General features: G+C 37.2%; 1 protein-coding gene and 1 pseudogene across 1 annotated transcript in view; both read right to left on the bottom strand.

Moving 5' to 3' along the window:
• Nucleotides 1-25,656, bottom strand: part of WWC2 (WW and C2 domain containing 2) — a 538,330-nt gene that overhangs the window by 462,815 nt on the left and 49,859 nt on the right.
• Nucleotides 20,560-20,678, bottom strand: LOC128651138 (uncharacterized; annotated as a pseudogene).

The raw sequence follows: 25,656 nt of genomic DNA, 5'->3' as shown, positions 1-25,656 counted from the left end.
TTCTGTCAGATAAATCTTCATTTCTACAGAATCTATAAGAGTCCCCAAGAATGGAACTCTTGTGAGAGGCAAGAGAGAACTCTTCTTTTCGTTCACTTTCCATCCATGCGACCTTAGAAATGCCAGAACTAACTCTGTATGAGACTTGGCAGTTTGAAAGCTTGAAGCTTGTATCAGAATGTCGTCTAGGTACGGAGCTACCGAAATTCCTCGCGGTCTCAGAACCGCTAGAAGGGCACCCAGAACCTTTGTGAAGATTCTTGGAGCCGTAGCCAATCCGAATGGAAGGGCTACAAACTGGTAATGCCTGTCTAAGAAGGCAAACCTTAGATACCGGTAATGATCTTTGTGAATCGGTATGTGAAGGTAAGCATCCTTTAAATCCACTGTGGTCATGTATTGACCCTTTTGGATCATGGGTAAGATTGTCCGAATAGTTTCCATTTTGAACGATGGAACTCTTAGGAATTTGTTTAGGATCTTTAAATCCAAGATTGGCCTGAAAGTTCCCTCTTTTTTGGGAACCACAAACAGGTTTGAGTAAAACCCTTGTCCTTGTTCCGACCGCGGAACCGGATGGATCACTCCCATTAATAATAGATCTTGTACACAGCGTAGAAACGCGTCTTTCTTTATTTGGTTTGTTGACAACCTTGACAGATGAAATCTCCCTCTTGGGGGAGATAATTTGAAGTCTAGAAGGTATCCCTGAGATATGATCTCTAGCGCCCAGGGATCCTGGACATCTCTTGCCCAAGCCTGGGCGAAAAGAGAGAGTCTGCCCCCCACTAGATCCGGTCCCGGATCGGGGGCCCTCGGTTCATGCTGTCTTAGGGGCAGCAGCAGGTTTTCTGGCCTGCTTGCCCTTATTCCAGGACTGGTTAGGTTTCCAGCCTTGTCTGTAACGAGCAACAGCTCCTTCCTGTTTTGGTGCAGTGGAAGTTGATGCTGCACCTGCTTTGAAATTCCGAAAGGGACGAAAATTAGACTGTCTAGCCTTAGCTTTGGCTTTGTCTTGAGGTAGAGCGTGGCCCTTACCTCCTGTAATGTCAGCGATAATTTCTTTCAAACCGGGCCCAAATAAAGTTTGCCCCTTGAAAGGTATATTAAGTAATTTGGACTTAGAAGTTACATCAGCCGACCAGGATTTTAGCCACAGCGCCCTACGTGCCTGAATGGCGAATCCTGAATTCTTAGCCGTAAGTTTGGTTAAATGTACTACGGCCTCCGAAATGAATGAATTAGCTAGTTTAAGGACTCTAAGCCTGTCCGTAATGTCGTCCAGCGTAGCGGAACTAAGGTTCTCTTCCAGAGACTCAATCCAAAATGCTGCCGCAGCCGTAATCGGCGCGATGCATGCAAGGGGTTGCAATATAAAACCTTGTTGAACAAACATTTTCTTAAGGTAACCCTCTAATTTTTTATCCATAGGATCTGAAAAAGCACAGCTATCCTCCACCGGGATAGTGGTGCGCTTAGCTAAAGTAGAAACTGCTCCCTCCACCTTAGGGACCGTTTGCCATAAGTCCCGTGTGGTGGCGTCTATTGGAAACATCTTTCTAAATATTGGAGGGGGTGAGAACGGCACACCGGGTCTATCCCACTCCTTAGTAACAATTTCAGTTAATCTCTTAGGTATAGGAAAAACGTCAGTACTCGCCGGTACCGCAAAGTATTTATCCAACCTACACATTTTCTCTGGTATTGCAACAGTGTTACAATCGTTAAGAGCCGCTAAGACCTCCCCTAGTAATACACGGAGGTTTTCCAATTTAAATTTAAAATTTGAAATATCTGAATCCAATCTGCTTGGATCAGAACCGTCACCTACAGAATGAAGCTCTCCGTCCTCATGCTCTGCAAGCTGTGACGCAGTATCAGACATGGCCCTAGAATTATCAGCGCACTCTGTTCTCACCCCAGAGTGATCACGCTTGCCTCTTAGTTCTGGTAACTTAGCCAAAACTTCAGTCATAACAGTAGCCATATCTTGTAATGTTATCTGTAATGGCTGCCCAGATGTACTAGGCGCCATAATATCACGCACCTCCCGGGCGGGAGACGCAGGTACTGACACGTGAGGCGAGTTAGACGGCATAACTCTCCCCTCGCTGTTTGGTGAAATTTGTTCAATTTGTACAGATTGGCTTTTATTTAAAGTAGCATCAATACAGTTAGTACATAAATTTCTATTGGGCTCCACCTTGGCATTGGAACAAATGACACAGGTATCTTCCTCTGAATCAGACATGTTTAACACACTAGCAATAAACATGCAACTTGGTTACAATCTTATTTAACAAAAAACGTACTGTGCCTCAAAGAAGCACTAAACGATTAAATGACAGTTGAAATAATGAACTGAAAAACAGTTATAGCATCACTCTTTAAAAACAACACAACTTGTTAGCAAAGGTTTGTTCCCATTAGTAAAGTAACACTAATTAAATTTTAAACATAAAAATCACAGAGCAACGTTTTAAAACACAGTCACTACATAAGTCTCACAGCTCTGCTGAGAGAATCTACCTCCCTTCAAAGAAGTTTGAAGACCCCTGAGTTCTGTTAGAGATGAACCGGATCATGCAGAAAATACAAGAGTAACTGACTGGAAATTTTTGATGCGTAGCAAAGAGCGCCAAAAACGGCCCCTCCCCCTCACACACAGCAGTGAGAGAGAAACGAAACTGTCATAATCAAAACAAGCAAACTGCCAAGTGGAAAAATAATGCCCAAATATTTATTCACTCAGTACCTCAGAAATGCAAACGATTCTACATTCCAGCAAAAACGTTTAACATGAATTAAATACCTATTAAAAGGTTTAATGTACTTTTACAGAGTAATTCCGGTGAAATACCATCCCCAGAATACTGAAGTGTAGAGTATACATACATGTCATTATAACGGTATGGCAGGATTTCCTCATCAATTCCATTCAGAAAATAAAAACTGCTACATACCTCAATGCAGATTCAACTGCCCGCTGTCCCCTGATCTGAAGCTTTTACCTCCCTCAGATGGCCGAGAAACAGCAATATGATCTTAACTACTCCGGTTAAAATCATAAGAAAAACTCTGGTAGATTCTTCTTCAAACTCTGCCAGAGAAGTAATAACACGCTCCGGTGCTATTGTAAAATAACAAACTTTTGATTGAAGTTATAAAAACTAAGTATAATCACCATAGTCCTCTCACACCTCCTATCTAGTCTTTGGGTGCAAGAGAATGACTGGGGGTGACGTAGAGGGGAGGAGCTATATAGCAACTCTGCTGGGTGAATCCTCTTGCACTTCCTGTAGGGGAGCAGATAATATCCCAGAAGTAATGATGACCCGTGGACTGATCACACATAACAGAAGAAAGTGGTTTGGAAATAGCGAAGTGCTACTTGTATTTATTGCCCCATAACTTGCAAAAAAAGCAAAGAACGTGTAAACATTGGGTATTTCTAAACTCAGGACAAAATTTAGAAACTATTTAGCATGGGTGTTTTTTGGTGATTGTAGATGTGTAACAGATTTTGGGGGTCAAAGTTAGAAAAAGTGTGTTTTTTTCCATTTTTTCCTCATATTTTTTTTTTTTTTTTTTTAGTAAATTATAAGACATGATGAAAATAATGGTATCTTTAGAAAGTCCATTTAATGGTGAGAAAAACGGTATATAATATGTGTGGGTACAGTAAATGAGTAAGAGGGAAATTACAGCTAAACACAAACACTGCAGAAATGTAAAAATAGCCATTGTCATTAAAGGGAAGTATACTGTAAAATAGTTTTTCCCTTAATGTGTTTACAATTGCTTTTTTTACCAACTGCCGAGTAAAAAATGTATGAAAATTAGCTTTTTAAGGCTTATTTGTGTATATTAAAGCTCTGATTTTGTGTTTTGAAGCCACAACCTAATAAAATGGGTTGAGCTTGTAGGTATAATCAGATCTCATTACTGTATCACATTGTGCACATATACCTGCTTCTTTATCTTATATCTGTCCTTAAAATAATCACCAGTACTTTGAGAGAACAATGGAAAATCAACATTTTATTACCTTATCTCTGCTATATCCGACTGGGAGTGTAATTTCTTCTGCTGGCTGTGTTTACAAAGCTTATCTATAGCTGGTACGCGCGGCCACAAACTTTCAGAATAGGTGGGGATACCACATGGTAAATTAACAATTTCAAATGCCAATATAAGGGTAAAGGAGCTACTTGTAAACAATTTAATACACTCCAGCAGGTAAAGTGGATCATTGGGAACAAATTAAAGGGGAGAAAATTTTTGAGTAAACTGTCCCTTTAAGGGTAAGAAAATTGAAAAATGGTCCGGTCATTAAGGGGTTAAAGTGTTTCCAATGACTTGTTACACTGCAGAGTATTAATTGCATGGGAGATCACTCCTTTAGGTTTTTTTTTATTTTAAACTGCTACAGGAATAGTAGACCTATTTATTGTATCCATGTCTATACACAAAATCCAATATTTAGGCACTACAATTTTCATTAATAGGTGGTGGTTTCAATGGGCAATCTCTGGAAACACATAGGACTATCCTGAGGATAAATTACAGGGACATTGTCCTATAAATTTTCCCAATACTTTGTTATACCAGCTGCAGATTATTAAATGTAAAGGTCTGTGCTAAGGTACTGCAATTTTTATGATGGCTTGTGTTTAAAAAGGGGAAAACAGCAATTACGATTGCAAGAATAAACATAAAGGAACACTTTCAGATACTTTTAATACTACAGCATAACAAGTTACAGGGAACACATTAAGTAATAAAAAAATTCTACAGTATTCCAGTATTAATCTCTTAAATACAAAGTTAAATACAATGTTCTGAATAACAGAGTTGTGCATATTTGGTCACCACATATATTTAATAGCTCTACATGTAAAAAATAAATATGACTTAAAAAGCAATACAATATAAATAGCACTAATGTTTTGTATGTTTGGTTAACGTGTACTAAGCTCATTAACTCTATTGAAACAGTGTAGCTTTGTTTGATCATGAGATTTCAAAAACAAACAAAACAAAAAAAAAACACAGGTTCAATTTTGCCTATGAATTGTTTTACAAGTACAGTAATCAGTATATAGAGAGTCAAATTAGAATCAAGCTATTCTGAATATAGATTTAAAAAAATAGGCAAACAAAGAAGAACTTGTGGAATGTTATACACAATCAACGTGCAGTGCAACCATTCCAAAGTTCAGACCCAGGTCATGAATGCAATAAGAAATAAATAATTTCAGCTTCACGGGTCTCTGCATCTCTTTCTATTCACTGTGCAACTGTAGAACTCTAAAATATAGACCCTTAAGGAATGGTATGCATAAATTATGAATAACGTGACAGGACTCACATTATGGCTCCTGGAAGCATTTACTGTTAATAAATCACCACACTCTTAAGGAAATAAATATGTAATGAACATTTTAACACTTTCTGTGGTCTAAGGATAATAACAACAGGTCAGAAGTGCAGTCATAATCCAAACCCCTCTTGCTCCATATCATATTTTTGCACCAAAGTTGCTCATTTGAGTTAATAGAAAATAAAAATGTGCTTGGTGGTGAAACATGAAATGTTCTTCTGGGCGTATTTTTATTACAAAACAAAAACAAAAAAAGCTATTAAATGTGTTTTGTGGTTCCCCAGTCTATGATGACAGATTATAATTAAAGGGACAGTCAACCATAGAATTGTTATTGTTTTAAAAGATAGATAATCCCTTTATTACCCATTCCCCAGTTTTGCATAACCAACACAGTTATATTAATATACTTTTTACCTCTGTGATTACCTTGTATCTAGGAACCTTCTTCCAGCCCCCTGATCACATGACTGTGACTGTTTATTATCTATTGTCTTAAATTTAGCATTGTTTTGTGCTAAATCTTAAATAACCCCCTGTGCCTGAACACAGTGTTATCTATATGGCCCACGTGTACTTTCTGTCTCTTTGTGTTGAAAAGAGATTTAAAAAGCCTGTGATAAGAGGCAGCCCTCAAAGGCTTAGGAATTAGCATATGAGCCTACCTATGTTTAGTTTAAACTAAGAATACCAAGAGAAAAAAGCAAATTTGATGATAAAAGTAAATTGGAAAGTCAATTAAAATTAAAAGTCCTATCTGAATAATGAAAGCTTAATTTATACTTGACTGTCCCTTTAAAGGGACAGTCAACACAAAGAAATGTTTAAAGGACCAGTCAACACATTAGATTTGCATAATCAACAAATGCAAGATAACAAGTCAATGCAATAGCATTTACTCTGAACTTCAAATGAGTAGTAGATTTCTTTATAGCAAATTTCAAAGTTATGTATATTTCCACTCCCCTTGTACCATGTGATAGCAATCAGCCAATCACAAATGCATTTACGTATAGTCTGTGAATTCTTGCACATGCTCAGTAGAATCTGGTCACTCAAAAATTGTAAATATAAATGACTGTGCACATTTTTTTTAATGGAAGTAAATTGGAAAGTTGTTTAAAATTACATGCTGTATCTGAATCATGAAAAATTAATTTAACCTGAGTGTGCCTTTAAAAATATAGATAATGACTTTACTACCCATTCCCCAGCTTTGCACAACCAACATAGTTATATTAATATACGTTATAAACCTTTAAACCTCTATATTTCTGCCTGTTTCTAAGCCACTAAGGACAGCCTCTTATCACATGCTTTTTTATTTGCTTTTCACAACAGGGGAGTGCTAGTTCATGTGAGCCATATAGATAACATTGTACTCACGCCCGTGGTTTGTGGCAGACACTGCACTAATTGCAAGTCAATAGATAAATTAAAAGTCATGTGATCAGGGGGCTGTCAAAAGAGGCTTAGATATAAGGTAATCACATAGGTAAAAAGTGTATTAAAGGGACAGTATACACCAATTTTCATTTAACTGCATGTAATAGACACTACTATAAAGAATAATATGCACAGATACTGATCTAAAAATCCAAAATAAAACTGTTTAAAAAAACTTACTTAGAAGCTCCCAGTTTAGCTCTGTTGAAAATGTAGCTAGAACACCAACTTTAAGTGGGAAATAACATACACTCCCCCTTTCTCTACATATGAAAAGACTCTTTACACAAACAGGAGCAAGCTGTAGTAGGTATACAACAGTATTCTCCTAAAACTTTGGGGCTTGGTTAGGAGGAAAATCAGAGCAATGTTATTTAAAAATAAGTAGAGCTGCAACAACTAATCAGCATAATCGATAATAATAGATTATGAAAATAGTTGTCAACGAATCTCATAATCGATTAGTTGGTTTGCAATTAGTTGGTCTGTGCACACCACCAGCTGCTTTACTGCAATGAGCTCCTGCACATGGTATTGTGTTTTAAGGTTAAGCCCTTAGCCTAAAGGACGTCTACAGACATTTTAGTTTTCACTTTTTCAGGACTGTATAAGTTTACAACTACTCCTGGCTTATGTGCAACCAAGAAATAAAATAGGAGTCATAATTTGTATTGTTTATAGTAAATCATGTGATTTGGGACTATGCTTTGCATGATATAGTGCCAAGCTTGTTATTTACACCTAGCCTTAGATTGATGGCATTTGTTTATATAATTTGTTATATGAATTGATGTCACTATTACCTGTTTGCACAATTTTTAGCGGATCGCTTGCTATTGCTGATTATATGTACTGTATAGATAAATGTGTAAGGCTGTGTCCTGTTACTGATATATAGTCTTTAGCCCTTTTGCCTTTTTTTTCTCTTTTTTTCCTATTTTTAATTAATTAGAATATGTACCAAATTCAACCTCTGTAAGTATATACCTGTTATTTTAAAAGTGGACTAGATATTTCCCCCCTAACCTTATAGATGTTTATTTACCACTGGATATAGATATTCAAGATATTTTTATGTTACAATGAAGTCCAGGCTTACTTTGTTGAGAGGTCCCTTGCATTTGTGGAGAACTAACAAAGATAAATAGCACACCTTGGTAATATTGGCAAAACCCTATTTATGCATCTCAGGCACCTCAACACCATCTGAGCGCCTCTTCTCTACTACAGGCAAAATAGCTGCAAAAAAGATCCAGCCTCAGCCAGGAGCATGTTGACAGAATGTTATAAACAGTGACCGTCTACCTCTTTTCAAGCAGTTTGTGGTTTTGTTTTGTTTAATTATAAAAATTTGTTCTGCGGCTTAAAAAATTCGACCAACAGTTGTTTTAATGTAAAGTTTTAGTCAGAAGATTATAAGAATGTTATAAACAGTGACCGTCTACCTCTTTTCAAGCAGTTTGTGGTTTTATTTTGTTTAATTATAAAAATTTGTTCTGCGGCTTAAAAAATTCGACCAACAGTTGTTTTAATGTAAAGTTTTAGTCAGAAGATTATATTTATAACACTCAGTATGTGGATTTTATTTTAAATAAAGGAAAAAATTAATTAATTTATTTTTTATCCGATTAGTCGATTAATCGAAAAAATAATCGGCCGATTAATCGATTATGAAAATAATAGTTAGTTGCAGCCCTAAAAATAAGCAAAACTATAAAAAAAAAAAAAAAAAAACCTGTATGGTCAAAGAAAAATCGAGTGTATAATGTCCCTTTAATATAACCATGTTTTCTGTGTAAAACTGGGGAATGGGTAATAAAGGGATTATCTAGCTTTTAAAACTATGAAAATTTTTGAATTGACTGTCCCATTAATGCTCCCTGACTTAAAAAAAAAACAAAAAAAACAAAAAAAACAAAAAAAAAACTGATTTTTACATATGAAAACAAAACGGAATTGAATCCATGTATGTAGAATAAATGTGCTTCTTAAATTTGCTGTTTGGTTCTGGACTAGCTAATTGCTTAGGGAGGTCTTGGCAGCGTTCTGTGGCGAGTATATTATTACCAATTCATAAATAAAAATTGAATGTGGAAAAATATCAGTTAATATTCCATTATGATAATACCAATTTTTAGATTTAAAATTAGAGTAAAAATGCATTAAAGGTTTAAGTTCAATATGAAGACAATAAGTAACAAAAAAAACTAATATTATATAGAAATCACCAAATCTCTTAAACATTTGATTAGTCATTAAGACAGGAAGGGAAACTACTTTGTGTGAGCAGCCTGTGTCTATGTTTGTGCCGTTTCTGAGGACACAAGTATGTAAGTAACTTCCCTCTCACAAGTGTACAGCTCCAAAAAGATGATAAAAAAAACCCTATTATCTACACTTTTTTGTTTTGTTTTTAATGTAAAAACACAGCATGGCTGGAAGTCTATTGGTCATCTAAATGTGCCTCTATACAAAGCCACAGGAGACGTCCTAATCTGTGCCTGTGTGGTTAAAGGGACATTGTACTCTAAAATGTCCTTCCCTTTAATGTGTGCTCAATGGGCCATTTTATCTGCTGGAGTGTATTTAATTGTTTGCAACCAGCTCCTTTACCTTTATTTGCAATTTGAAACAGCTGCACTTACCTGTTGGATTCCAAGCTATACTGAAAATATGAGTAACAAACATTTTGTCTCTAGAACAAACTATGTAAAGGGAAGACATAAGCAGGTCCTGCTTTACTTGCAGGCTCAATGCATTGTTATGAGTATGTATTTAATAATAGTTTTAATGAGAAAAAATATCTATAACAAGTCATTTTGAACACATTTATTTGTAAACAAATTTTATAGTACAGAATCCCTTTTAGGGAAAGCAGGAAGTGCAAAAAACTATTGCCTTGGAAACCAATATATGACATATTTTCTACTCTAAATGTTGTGCAAGATCATTTCAAGAGAAATCAATATATTATATAGTGAATCTAGTAGTACAACTCATCTTAACGCATTGGTAACTTAAAGGGATACTGAACCCAATTTCTCTCTCTCTGTTAAATCGATATAGGTTGTAGAAGGAGGCCCTGGTTCATGGGGGATTCACAAGGATACCACTCTGTCCACGATTCTTCAAAAGGACTATGTCTGTGCCTCTGTCTGTTGAAAGGTTTTTCACATTGGCGTAGTGTTTCCAAACACCTTGTAAACAAGTGTAAAATACTCACAGATTAGTATTGGATAAACGGCTCTAAAAAACGGCCAGGAAAATAGAAACAAACTTCTTTGAATATAAAAGGTAGCTTTTATCTTTTAAGAAGTTTGTGGAGCGTCTCCTTCTACAACTTATACTGATCTACAAATCCAGTATGAAACCTTTCAAAAACTTACTTAGAAGCTCCCTGTTTAGCACTGTTGATGAGGTTAGGCTGGGGCACCCACTGAAAGGGGTTGGGAAAGCAAGGAGAGCAGATTCTCCCCCTAACCCCTTTCCGGCATATGAAAAGACAGATTACACAAACAGGAGAAAGCAGGAATCTGTAAAAACGCGTGTACAGTCTGAAAATCAGCACAATGTTATTAAAAATAAGCAAAACGATACATTGTTACAAAGATGGGCTATATAAATGGATCATCTACAATACATTTATGCAAAGAAAAATCGAGTGTACAGTGCTCCTTTAACCCCCCGCCCCCCCCCGCAAAACTATTAAACACATTGAGCTTAATTTATCAATGAAGGACAGACCGGGGCATATATATTCGCCACTCTCCATCCCAGCTTTCCTCTGCCCAAATTTAACATTGCACACAAGCACAATTTTGCCCTCGCATGCAACCCAACCCAATGCCTGTGCACAGCCAATCACGCGCCTGCACCTAGAGGTGAAGAAGAGGGTAGAGAAGCAGAGGTCTCATGACCGCTGCTTGATAAATCTCTTGTGAGAACCTGCAGTCCAAGGGAGAAGGGCTTGATAAATCGAGCCCATTGTCATCTCTAGAGCAGCAAAAGTAACAATGTATTATAAGCAAGCAATAGTAAAACAGGGTTTACAAATAGAGGATAGTTAACTTCAAAGCAGCTATGCACTACTGGGAGCTAGCTGAAAACATTTGGTAAGACAATGACAAGAGTCATATAGACCTCCTAACTTTTTCTATTTCAGCTCTGTCCCACTTTCATTCTGAGACAGCTGTATGCCCCTATTTGCAGAATTCCTCTTAGCCCCACCCATATATGGCACTACATGCCCATGGTCCACCCAGACACACAAAAAACGCCCACTATCCACACATGACCCCACCCCTTCAGTCACAGCCCCACCTGCAAAACTACAAAACAAAAATGACAGTCCCCCTCTACCTCCTGAGGCCCAAATATGTGTAGCAACCAATCATCAGCTAGCTCCCAGGTGTGCACTGCTGCTCCTGAAACTATCTAGGAGTGTCTTTCAACAAAGGATAACAAAATAAAGTATGTTTGGTAAAAGAAACAGAAAAAAAAGTCTCTTAAAACTGCTTGCTCTGTCCGAATCATAAAGGTTTAATTTTAACTTCTATGTCCCTTTACACAGGATTATCGAACATACAAACCATGTGGATTTGAAACATTTGGAAATAAAAGTATTAAAATATAAAATTAGGGGAGATAGAAAAGGAACAATCATTAAAAAAATATGCTTGATAGATGCCAAGTACATTAGGATGAGTCAAAAGTCATTTGCCACTTGGGCTGTTAGCAATACAAAGAGTAGAATTTACAATTATAACAAGACATGCTTCATTACTAATGTCAGGCAGCTGAGTCTGAAAAGCAATTAACTAATTACGGTAAGTTGCAGCTTGTATATACTGTATTCTCCCCTCCACAAGATAAATTAAAAAACACTAAATGCAGTAGAACTGCATAGTTACCAAGTGCATAATAAAAAGACAATGCAATAACACCTACTCTAAATGTCAAATAAACAGATTTTTTTCTGGAAAATTTATTTTTCTCCCATTTTCCAGCCCCCTTTATCATGTGTCAGCCAATTACAGACTAGTACAAGTTTACCCTGTGAGCTTGTGCTCATGCTCAGTAGGAGCTTGTTCCCCAGAAAGTATATAAAAAGACTGTACAAAATTTGATAATGGAAGAAAATTGGAAAGTGTCTTAAAACTGCATGCTCTATCTGAATCATAAAAGTTTAATTTTGACTTGAGTGTCCCTTTAAGAAACAGGCTGAAAGGTGTTGGTTACCTAGATGGTCTGTTACATAGGGCAGCTATTGGTATATTTGTTCTGTAAATTTAGAATTAGTTAGGCACTGTTACCCACACATTGCTGGTTTGCATATTCAAACCCTACCTGGTAAATCTTACTACCAATTGTCCAAAGCAAACATTTTTCAAAAGTACAACGTCATGATTATTGGTTTTACTTTATTCTTTAATGGGCAACTGCAATTTCAATCATTAAAAATATAAAATATGTTCTGTTGTTTTACCACAGGATAACAGCACGGTACAGAAAAGGTTCCCGATTTGAGAATCTGTCAGCACAGCTTTGCATTGAATGGGTGGCGGATATAGTGGATTATAACACACTGACATGAGTGTGTAATGCTGACTCCTCTCTCAAAAGAGAAGGGCCTGTCAATCACCCCACAAAAATGTCTTCAAAATGATTTATCTCTGCCAACTCAGAGGGAGAGTCAGGTGCGAGGATGCCTCACAAGGGCCCAAAGACAGCATAGATTGCTTAGCACATTGTGCCCTTAGAGCTTGATGATCAAAAGCTCTTCGCTCTGAAGAGATTATCTCAAAGTCTCCCCAGTATTGCGAAGTTCCTCTAAGAATCTAGAAAGTAAAATATTAGCTTGAGAACTGTTTATCTAGCTAAGCAGTGTTCTGTATGTACATTACAATATAATGCTCAAAAAAACACAACAAAGATTTTGTGTAGTTTCTCTCCATGGCAGCAAGTTTTAATCATTTCCTTATACTTTCTACTGACCATCAACTGGGTGAAAGTTATTGGTGAGTGGCTAAATACCATTTACTTTCAGGGAAAAAATGGATAGTACAAACTACATGTAAAGTTTTATTTAAAAAAAGCACATTACTAATTAAGAGGGCCATTAATGTCAAAGTTAAACTTTCATGATTCAGATAAAGCATCCAATGTTAAACAACTTTCCTGTTTAATTCTATTTTGCTTTATTTTCTTGGTATCCTTCCTAGGTCAGCTCAGGAGCAGCAATGCAATACTGGGAGTTAGCTGCTGACTGAGAACTGCACATATATGCCTCTTGTTATTGGCTCACCCAATGTGATCAGCTAGCTCCAAGTAGTACAAGGTTGCTTCTTCAAAAAAGGATACCACATTTGGTAATGAAAGTTAAAATGAAAAGTATATGCTTTGAATCAAGGAAGAAAAAATTAAGGTTTCATGACCTTTTAATTTTTCCCTACCTTTGGACCTTGTTAAAGAGATACTAAATCCACATTTTTTTCTTTCATGATTTAGATAGAGCATGCAATTTTTTAGCAGCTTTCTTATTTACTCCTTTTATCAATTTTGCTTGTTCTCTTGCTATCTTTATTTGAAAAAGAAGGAATGTAAGCTTAAGAGCCAGACCATTTTTGGTTCAGCACCTGGGTAGCCCTTACTGATTGGTATCTAAATGTAGCTACCATTCGGCACGCACTACCCATTTGCTGAATCAAAAATGGGCTGGCTCCTAAATGTACATTCCAGCTTTTTCAAACACAGACAGCAAGAGAATGAATAAAAATTGTTAATAGGTGTAAATTAGAAAGTTGATTAAAATTGCATGCTCTATCTGAATCATGAAAGAAACAATTTGCGTTTAGTATCCCTTTAAGTTGTATATAGGTTACATTATATTGAACAGTACTGACATGTTCCTTTTGGGTAATGATTAATTTGCTGTTAATTATGCAGCCAGTTAGCTCCTTGTGGGCCTTTTATAAGTTGTATCAAACACATGTTGTCTAAGGCAGTGTTTTTCAACCAGTGTGCCGTGGCACACTAGTGTGCCGTGAGAGATCCTCAGGTGTGCCACGGCAGACTGACAACAGTGTAACATATTTTTTAAACTTTGCTTGTTTTTTACTCCCAGTGCAGGGGTAGTTTGTAGGAGGCATGGCATAACAGCACAATACATACAGTATGTGTGTGTTTGTGTGTATGTGTATATATATATATATATATATGCTGTATTAGGCTACAATGTGTGATTTTTTTAAAAATTTTGGGATGGTGGTGTGCCACAGGATTTTTTAATGTAAAAAAGTGTGCCACGGCAAAAAAAAGGTTAAAAATCACTGGTCTAAGGATCTATTATTACGGCAATGTAACGCAGAAACGCATCAGATCTTCATTCTTTGAGCTGTATTTTTTTTTACCCTGAGCTACTTGCTCTAATAAAATTGTTATTTTTTATACATATGGCAGACTTTGGAGATTTTTTTTCTGCTGAACACAAAATTGTCTCTGGTCTTGACTTACTCTTACATATTTTAATAAAAAGATGTTTTTCTATTACTGGTTTGAGTAAAACCACTGTTATTTTATTATTATTTTATGTTTTATTCTGCTAGTGTGTTAATAGATGTTTTTATTTCAATGCACTGTAACTATTCCTTTTAGATAAGAAATACCCAATGATTTGCCTTTGTCTAATATTTGAACTATGTTACCAATGAGATAGTTCTAATTGCTAATAGCAGAAGTATAGCAGTATTATGTTTTAAATAGATTTTTACAAAGCTGGATTTTAACTGAGAACTACACATTAAATTGTACTAGTTGTGGCAGCAGTTAAAAAATGTGGATACTCTTAGAAGGAAATTTGCTTGAGTTTGAGTAAGTATAGAGAAGAATAGAAAGTGAATTTAGTTAACCCTTTGTATGCATTGGTCCAGGGCTGGCTCATGTCACTGTGCTGCCTGTTCCAAGAATAAAATGACAACTCTACGTTGACTGCAGTCTAAACCCAACCACAATCAGCAGTCTCAAGGATCACATTTAAGTGGATTTTAATTTCACATTAGATCACATTCTCTGCTGATCAACCCACATGAGAGTACTTTCTCTTAAAAAAACACTATTAGCTTTTCATATGTACCATCCCTGTCAAATGCCGCCTGGGACGCATGTTCCCACCTGGTCCAATTAAAGAGCCAGCCCTGCACAGACTCAAGCCGCAGGCTCAGCAGGCCGTTGTGTTTAAAACTATCATATGAGTAGCTTATATTAGTCTTTACCTAATGTCAAAAGTTGTTCAGTTATATATAAGCATTTATCCTATTTATTAAGCTTAGGAAGGTTACACAACCAGATTGTTTATCATTGGCTTACCTGATGTGTGTAGCTATCTCTGAGTAGTGCATTCCTTCTTAAAGGGACAGTTCACTGTAAAATTGTTTTTCCCTGAATGTCCCCCATGACTTGTTATACCAGCTGCAGCATATAAAATGTATGAGAAATTGCTTATTTATGCTACTTTTTGAAAAATAAATAGTAGGATTTGCTGACGGATAGGATCTCGGTATCTTATCCCTCAAATGCTTCCATTTCTTATCTATGTCTCTCTACAATACTTAGAAAGAACAATAGAAAATTAACATTTATTTTAATTAATGTGGGTTGCTCGTAGCCCCTAAAGACAATAGGATAGGGTAGCTGGAGGCCCTGTGCCGTTAACCCCTTCATGTATGCACTCTTCACACTTGACAAGTAGTTCTGTGTGTGGCAAATTGGAGGCAGGGGCTGGCATTAAGCCCTGTGTGTAGTAAATAGATTAATTTTAGTTAATCCTGTGTTGTATACTAGTTGTGCTACTGGATATAGTAATGGTGATTCAGGAATTAATTAAGTGTACATTTTGATATCTAGGGGATAGTGGGTTAGAGAGTAGTTAAAGCGACAGTCAACACCAGAATTTTTGTTGTTTTAAAAGTTAGATAATCCCTTAATTACCCATTCCCCAGTTTTGCATAACCAACACAGTTATAATACACGTTTTACCTGTGTGATTACCTTGTATCCAAGCCTCTGCAGACTGCCCCCTTATTTCAGTTGTTATGACAGACTTGCATTTTATCCAATCAGTGCTCACTCCTTGGTAAATTCATGTGCATGAGCTCAATGTTATCTATATGGAACACATGAACTAACACCCTCTAGTGGTGAAAAACTGTAAAATGCAGAGGCGGCCTTCAAGGACTAATAAATTCGCATATGAACCTGCTAGGTTTAGCTTTCAATTAAGAATACCAAGAGAACAAAGCAAAATTGGTGCTAAAAGTAAATTGGAAAGTTGTTTAAAATTACATGATCTATTTCAATCATGAAAGGTTTTTTTTTGGACTTGACTGTCCCTTTAACCCTTTGTTTCCCTTGTGAGTGTCACGACAGAGGTGCTATTGTTGTAGAGTGGGTGATCTGTGATGGTTTTTATTATATCCATCTAAGGAAACCAATACAAGGTGCAATCTGCTCTTCTCAGGAAATACATTTTTATGAGGCAGAGATGTCAACATAAGTGACAGAAAACAGTGTTCCTAGGAAGACACCAACCTGAGATTGATAAGAGGTGACTCTGATATATCTTAAGACATGCTTTAATCCAGTGATGCACCGAAATGGAAATTCTGGACCGAAACCGAAAATCTGGGATGCACTTGGCCGAAAACCGAAACTGATACCAAAAATGTATTTTTTCAAATTATTTTCAAATAATTTTTTTTTTTTGCATAATTAGAGCCAATAAAAAAAGCCCACACTTTTATTGAAAGTAACACACTAAAATTGGACAAACATATCTTAAAACAATAATATGCTACACAATAATTTTAACAAGAAAAAAAAAAAAAAAAAAAAAACAGGCAAAAAATAATGCCATTTTTGGCCAAAATGTTTCTGCGACCAAAATTTTGGTGCATCCCTACTTAAAACAATTATAAATATCAATATACTGTATTATTCTTCATTTAGTTCTATGTAACAATCATATTTAACAGTTTTTTGTTTTTTTTACCAATTATCCAAATAAAGTATAGTCCTAGAAAACTCATTATATGCAGAACAGTAAGTCAAGTAATAAACTTAAACAGCAGCTCTAGGCTAGCATCATAATACGCTACACAATAATTTTACCGAAAATAACAACAGGCAAAAAAAACCCGAAAACCGAAATAGTAAAAAATGCCATTTTCGTCTGAAACTTTTTGCGACCGAAACTTTGGTGCATCCCTACTTTAATCACATTTGTGTTATTGGGTGTCAAAATATTACAGACATGTTATGTTTGGTATCAAAATAATCCTAATGATGTTACAAATGAATTACTTGTATGGGTATATGCATTGGATATACTGAACTAAAAATGATAAAATTATTCAATAACCTCAGCCAGGGCTGTAGCGCCTTTTTATGGCCTGCCGTAAAAGAGGGGTAAGCTACCTTCCTTGCCGACTCTGGAAGGGGCCTGGTCAGAAAACTAACCTCAGGAAAAAATGTCACTCTACATGGGAGGCTGTCTGGATCAGCATTCACTATTGCACTGTGACTCCCTTTTGTTCATAATAAATGTTCCTTTATTAAGTTTTTGCCTTTGTCTAATATTTTAACCATGTAACTGAGGAGACTGATAATAACAGTAGTACTGTGCTTTTTTAGAATGATTTTTGCTAAATTGTGTTTTGGGAGTTTTGAGATGCTAGTCTGGGTTTTTCCTTAGGATTTCCCATATAATAATCTAAAGGTGGTGGCAGCAGAGATAGTTTAGTTAGGGTAGCATTAAAGGCGAGATTGGACATTTTTCTGAGATTTAGTACAGACTAGAGCAGTGCTTTACAATTTGTGTACCGTGAAACATTAGTGTGTCAGCGGCAGGTTAAACGCAGCAGGTCTAAGATTGTGAGTGGCATTTTTACTCTATTTATTTCAATAATTATGTGGGAGCACTGATTCCTAAAAAGGCTTGAAATTGAATTTATAATTCTAAGAAAGCTTCTCAACAATCTTTCCATTTCCATTCCTTTGTCTTATGGTTATCCATGACTTTAGAGAACAGTACACAATGTTTAAATCTATTGGTATGGTATTATTGGATAATCACATAGACATTATTAAGTAATTGTCGCCCTTCAATGTTCTTCCTATCACACATTCTTTGTAATCTAGGGAAAGTATTCATTCAATTGCTCTTCTGGCGTTTGGAGTTTTGGGGAGATTTGTTTGCTTGCACCCCTTGGGGAGAGTGAAATATGGGCAGCCACAGAACAGAACATAAGAAAAACATAATTTATGCTTACCTGATAAATGTATTTCCGGATATGTCCACAAAATCATCAATTACTAGTGGGAATATTACTCCTGGCCAGCAGGAGGAGGCAAAGAGCACCACAGCAAAGCTGCTATGTATGTCACTTCCCTTACCCATAACCTCCAGTCCCATTTTTTTTTTTTAATTTCTAAATACAGTTTTGATTCTTATGTAAAATTTGATGGAGCTGCGTCTCCAAATAATGTAAATCTTCTTTTTGTTGTGAATAAAGCATTTAAAAATAAAAAAATAAAAAAAAACCTGTCTTAAAATAAAGGGTGGGCCGTGGACTCACCGTATCCGGAAAGAAATTTATCAGGTAAGCATAAATTATGTTTTCTTTCCTAAGATATGGTGAGTCCAGAGTCATCAATTACTAGTGGGAACCAATACCCAAGCTACAGGACACAGATGATTAGGGAGGGACAAGACAGGTAACCTAAACAGAAGGCACCACTGCATGAAGAACCTTTCTCACAAAAGAAGCCTCAGCTAAGAGACAAATATAAAATTTGGAAAAAGTATGCAGAGAGGACCAAGTTGCAGCCTTGCAAATCTGTTCTACAGAAACTTACTTCTTGAAAGCCCAAGAAGAAGGGACAGCCCTAGTAAAATGAGCTTATATTCTCTCAGGAGGCTGCTGTCCAGCAGTCTCATAAACCAAACGCATTATACTACTCAACCAAAGAGAAAGAGAAGTAGCTGAAGCTTTCTGACCTTTATGTTTACCATAGAAACAAACAGCAAACTGGCGACAATCCTCAGTTGCCTGTAGATAGAAAATAAAAGCATGCACAACATCAAAGTTGTGCAACAAATGTTCCTTATGAGAAGAAAGATATGGACACAGAGAAGGAACAACAATTTTCTGATTAATATATCTATCCGAAACCACTTAGGAAGAAAACCTAACTAGTACGAATAACCGCCTTAACTGCATGAAAGATAAGATAAGGCGAATAACACTGCAAAACTGAGAGCTCTGAGACTCTCCAAGCAGAAAAGATAGCAATGAGAAACAAAACCTTCCAAGATAACAACTTAATATCTATGGAAAGTAAAGGCTCAAACAGAGCCTACTGCAAAACTTTAAGAACAAGGGTAAAGCCCTAAGGGGGAGCAACCGACTTAAACACAGGCCTGATGTAGACCAGTGTCTGACAAAAAGATTGCACATCTGGCACGTCCACCAGATGCTTATGTAGCAAAAAAGACAATTCAGAAAACTAACCCTTCTTCAGACCACCTTGGAGAAAGGATAAAAAATTCAGAAAAAAAACGCTTAGACAAAACTAAGCGTCCAATCTTCAAGCAGTCAGCTTCAGAGATTTAGATGAAGGAAAAGACCAAGAATCAGAAGTCCTTTCTCAGAGGTAGTCTCCAAGGTGGAGAGACAACATTTCCACTAGGTCTGCATACCAGATCCTGCAAAGCCACGCAGGGGCTAATAAAATCACATCTGCTCTCACCTGAAAATACGAGTAATGATTCGTGGAAAGAGAACAAACAGAGGAAAAAGGTATGCAAGACTGAAAACCAAGAAAAAAACGTCAGAACATCTATCAGGATGGTCTGCCGGTCACATAACCATAAACCGTACCTTCAAAACTAGGCGTTTTGTTGAAACGCCCACAGAAACCAACTCCTGAAACACCCCATGTGAGGTTTCTACCTAGAGAACACTTCTGGATGGAAATGCTCACTCCCCAGGATGAATTATCAGTCTGTTTAGAAGTCCGACTCCCAATTGTCCACCCCTGGAAAGTGGATAACCGACAGCAAATGTGAGCTTCCTCCCACTGAACAATCCAAGTCACCTCCCTAATGGTTGATATAAATCCTTGAGGTGATATTGTCCGACTGGAACCAAGCTAGGGACGACTGAGGTCAAGTCATCAGAGCATTGTGAATTGCTCTCAACTCCAAGATGTTTAAAGATGAGAGCAGACACTTCCGAGTCCATAATCCTTAAACAAGAGCCAGACAGCTTACCAGCCCAACAAGTTGGCATCTGTGGTCACATCACCCAGGAATATCTCCAGAAGCACGCGCCGGAGATATATACTCCTGAAAAAATACTACGGAAGAAAGTCTCAAGTCATCTGATCTAAATCTATCCTTTAAAGACAGATCCAAAAGTTCTCCATGTCATGGAAAATAGCAAAAGGAATGATGTCCACGTAATACCATCAGATCAATTTCCTCTATACACGGGGTCACAAAAAAGTGAAGAAATATCAACTGCAGCTAAATCCAAACACCCACCCTCCTGGTTGCAAGATGGCTAAGCTATCCACCGGCCACTAGAGCTTACTGTGGGGAAAAGGAATAAATCCTTGATTTTTTAACCTCTGAAACTAAGACATCTCCTAGATCAAGAATCAAATAAGGTCCAAGCATACCGCTCCTGGTGTTCCCTCGCGGTCTCCCATCCAGGTACTGACCAGACCTGACCCTGCATAACTTCCGAGATCAAACGAAATTGGGTGCATTCAGGATATTGTGGCGGTAGTCCCAAATAAATTACCCTTGTGGATAGAACAAGGGAACTTTTCTCCAGATTAATTTCCCTTCCCTGGAAAAGAAGATTGGGCAAGATCTCTTAAAAGAGAGTTAGCTCGAAGTCAGGATGATACCTGAACTATATATTGTCCAGAAAAACACACTTGCAATATCCCAAGACCTAAAGGTCTGACTGGGATGGCGCAAACTAAGAAAACTAGAGAAGTTCGTTATGAACAGGCCCACTAGAACCAAAGGAGAAAGGACAGAATCTGAAATATATGAGGTAAATACCTATATCCCGTTCCCAAACTGGGACTGGAACTGTCACTCCCAGAGATGAAGACCCTGAATCCAGTTCAAGGAATGCCTCTCATCCTACTTGGATTGCAGATACTCTAGAAATAGAAATCTGCCCCTGGGAGGAAAACTTAGATTGGACTCGAAAAGGCATGACCCAAACAAAGTCTCATCCTTAAAAGGAGACACTAGAAGCGTGTATTTGGAGATAACAAAAATAATTTAATCTGCAACTGCAGAACTATAAAGCCTAGGCTGCACCACTAAACCACAGGTAGGCTTCTCAGCTGACCATAGATTTCAGCCACAATGCCTAGCACTAGTACATCAACTCTAATAAGACAAGACATTTTAACCTCCAGCTTCTTACCTATGTCAGAAAGAAAACTAGATTATCTCCGCAGAGATCTAAGCTCTCTGATTAAAAGTAGAAAGTTCCCTTCTACTAAAGACACCATGCATTTCAAGAGAGATAGCGACAGGAAATCCTAAAAAGGAAGTGAGACAGGGAGAAATATCCCCAGATTCTCTATAACAATCCTGTGAACATCTCATAGCACGTCTAGAACCCTTCTAGAGAGGAAAGAAAAATATAGAACTGATAAAGTTCACAAAACTCTGAAGGAAAGACGATAGGTATCGGTGTCATCCAGTCAGCCAAGACCTCCCGACAATATAAGAGGCTTTGAAGCAAACAACTGAAGGATACCACTTCAGTAACAGATGAAGGAATTATACTGTCCAGATCTGAAATTTCAGCCTCAGAAACTACCGGCGAATCCTCCTCACTAACTTGGAAGAAGACAAACCTGCGTAGCAGCATGTGGAGCAGAAACCCTCTTATCTGAGACTTAAAATGTCCTCTTTTTCCCTGAAGTAAAGGAAAACAGACCAAGCCACAGATACCGCAGAAGATACCTGAGCTTGCAACTTCTGCAAGCAAATACACTCCTCCAGGAGATTGAGAGGAACTACAGGTCACTGCCTGTGATGCCATATAGGCTTGGAACATAAAAGTAGAAAGCGGTGAAAGTGCCTTAACAGCAACATCCTTGGAGACATAAAGTTCAAACCAATTTGTACATTTAATAGCATTTGCGAAATCAGAGGTACAGAAAAAATTAATGTTTAAACCAATTCTTAGTTGAGCAACCCTTCCACACAACTTCAGCATCAGTAGAAGGAATTATACTGCCTGAATCTGAAATTTCACCCTCAGATGCACCCGAAGAATCTTCATCCTCAGACTTCTGAGAGGAAATACTTTGATTAGCCACTTCAGGATCAGAAACCTTACTTACTGTTTCTTTACATGTCCTTTTGCGTTTTCCCTGTAACATGGGAAAAAGCAGACAGCGCCTCAGATACCGAAGAAGATACCTGGGCAGCAATATCTTACAAAATAACTCCAGACGGAGCATGAGAGGAAATGCAGGGCACTGCATGTGCAGATGAATAGGATTGAGACGCTTGAGGAGAAAGCTGCGGCACATCTGAAACTGGAGGCTCCTGAACAGCATCCGCCTTAGCTAATGATGGCTCAGGGTCAAAAAGTCTATTTCTATAAGCTAAAGTTCTTTCAATACATGAAGAACAAAACTGTACTGGGGGTTCCACCTGGGCATCAAAACATAAGCTACAGGTAACATCCCACACAGCCTCCTGATCCATAATACAAAAAGAAGCAAATGTAAAAAAAAATAAAAAAAAATTACTTTTTTTAAAAAAAAATCTTTTAACAAAGGATATAATACAGAACCAAAAAAAAGTTCTTACTCACTTTAAATTTACCAAATCAAGAAAACATACCCCAGACAACACTCTACACCTCAGCAGAATTACCGAGGTGCCCTACCTGTCCTGCAACCCACAGCAAACTGAGGAAAAAAACGATCCCATTTACAATCCGGATTTCCAGAGAAGCAAAAACAGCAAGAAGCCTTCTAAACAGCAGCGTCATCTGAAATATGGGCACCCCACTCTTACAGGAAATGAAAAAAAGCGCCAAAAAAAAACAAAAAAAAACTCTGACATCACAGAATCAGAACCTCCCTAAAAGGGGCGGTCCTACAGCTGACAAAAAAGACATTTAAAAAAAAAAATTAAAAACAACTTTCTTGAAAAACAGGCTTAAAAACAAACAATAAAACTCCTCAAAAAAGTACATAATCTGTTACTAAAAACGGATCCTCACTGAGCCATCAATAAAATAAATAACTCCTCACTAACAGTGCCTGCAAAAACTGCCATAAAAACCTGCACCCCGACAGGAATAATTAAAAACGTCCCTGCAGAGTTTCAGCTGAATAAGTGCCAAATTTTTCCCTGCTACATAGAAAAATAAAACTGGCACTTACCTCAATATTTATCTGTCCGGCAGCAGGACAGCTCACCTGGTTTGAGAGGATGCCATCCCTCACATTGACCTGTGGAAATACAGAAAGACGGAATAAACTTACTCTAAATAGGGCAGCAAAATGTTTTGGGAAAATGCAGTGAGGATTGTACCCCACAAGTTCCCAATTGCTTAAAAGCCACCATTGCCCTACTGAAGAGACTGACATGGGCTAAGGATAGACCCTTTAGAAAGATCAGAGCAAACCTACTCTGCTTTAAAATAAAAAAAAATCTTGATTGTAGATCAGACACCAAAACTTCACCTCCTCCTTGCACCGCAGGCAAAGAGAATGACAGGGGGTTATGGGTAAGGGAAGTGACATATATAGCAGCTTTGCTGTGGTACTCTTTGCCTCCTTCTGCTGGCCAGGAGTGATATTCCCACTAGTAATTGATGATTCTGTGGACTCACCATATCTTAGGAAAGAAAATTGGTTTAATTGTCCCTTTGAATAATGTGGTGCATTTATCCTGATCTGGCACTGACTGGAGTGGAAGGAGACATTGCTTCTTCTTTAACACATACAACTGACATAAGTAAGAAGCTGTCTATAAATCACAAGAACTGCTGCTTAGACGGCATAATACTTAACTTTCATACACACTGCCAATAGCAATAGTTATACAGGAAACATATCTTGTGTCTAACAGGGAATGCCACATTTTACAGTTTAAGGCAGTTTAAGTTTATTTGAAGATGATGGTTTATTTAAAGTTGTGTTCCATTTTAAAAGGGACATGAACCCCAATATTTTTCATATTTGTATGATTCAGATAAAATATATCATTTTAAAGCAACTTTCCAATTTAATTCAGGTATTAATTTTGCTTCATTCTCTTTGGTATCCTTTGTTGAAATCAGTAATGCACTACTGGGAGCTAGCTGAACATACTGGGTGAGTCAATGACAAAAGGCATGCATGTGCAGCTACCAGTCAGCAGCTAGCTGCATTGCTGCTCCTGCTATTGATATATGGATAGGAAGTGGAAGCTTTAAAATGCTTGATGATGAAATGCAAGTGTCTTTATCTAATATTCCACCAAATATTCAGAAACTGTGTTCATCCCATCAAACTCATACATACCATCAAAATAGTAAGTAGTTATTGGTGTTATTAAACTTTTTTTAATTCTTGCACATACATACTGTTACTTGTAAATACATTTCATTATTATATAATTTATGTATGTGTCCGCATCTCTTATAACAAGTTAGTTTAACCTCCTGTTTGCTAGTACAACTGAATTACTGTGTCGCAAAATTATGTAGGTCTAAAAAGTGTGTCACCAACATGAAAAGTTTGGAAAGCTCTGGACTAGAGAGTGTTTGTTAACCCTTGCACTCACTGCACTAAGTTACAGGCTTGCCTGGAGTAGCTCTGATAAAAGGTTAAAGTGGAAAGAGCTGGTTAACCCTTTCTGTGCCAAAATGGTGACTGTGGCAGGACTGGTCAACCCCGTACTTCACAATTTTTAAAAGGGATAGTCTATTCAAAATTAAACTTTCCTTAATCATATAGTGCTCACGCTCGGGAAGTTATTTAACTAGCACAGCACTAACTGGATAAAATGCAAGTCAATAGATAATAAATAAAAAGTAATGTGTTGGTTATGCAAACTGGGGAATGGGTAATAAATGGATTATCTATCTTTTAAAACAATAAAAATTTTTGGTGTAGACTGTCCCTTTAATAAAAGTAATGCCTAAAATGTACTTCACCAGACAACAGGTTTTGCTAATGCCACAACTTAGGTAATGAGAGGAATGCCTCATATCCAATTATTACAGATTGTGCTAAAATAAGTCGGTCACCACTAAAGCCAACAGGACAAACAAAGAAAAAAAAAAAATCAATAAAAAACAAATCCACAGGGTAGTGATAACATACAGCATAGATAAGTCTGTATGTCGTGTCTCTTGTCACTTCCTCCTCACTTTTTGCCATTTCACAAACTAGCCAACATTCTGTAAACACTGTTTTCACAACTTCACTTAATTTGATCTCAGATTCTTTTTTTTAGACTGTAAGCTTCCATACTAGAGATGTTTTGTATCAGAACTATACAGTCACATGATCCTAAAGAACATTTGTGTGTTATAAAACAATAAAGCCGGTGTTCTGTGAAGGGACCTAACTTTTCAAAAGAGCGAACCATGTCACTTCCTGTGACGTTTCATCAGCTGTTGCTCTCATTTTGCCCCTAATACGCATGCGTGCCAGAGTCATCACATTACTGGCCGCATACGTCACGGTAAAACTATTTAGACTTGTGAAATTCTGAAACCATTGTA

This window comes from Bombina bombina, chromosome 2, assembly GCF_027579735.1.
Source record: "Bombina bombina isolate aBomBom1 chromosome 2, aBomBom1.pri, whole genome shotgun sequence".
NCBI lineage: Eukaryota > Metazoa > Chordata > Amphibia > Anura > Bombinatoridae > Bombina > Bombina bombina.
Note: the sequence above shows the minus strand (reverse complement) of the source record. Positions and strands in the feature narration are given on the sequence as shown.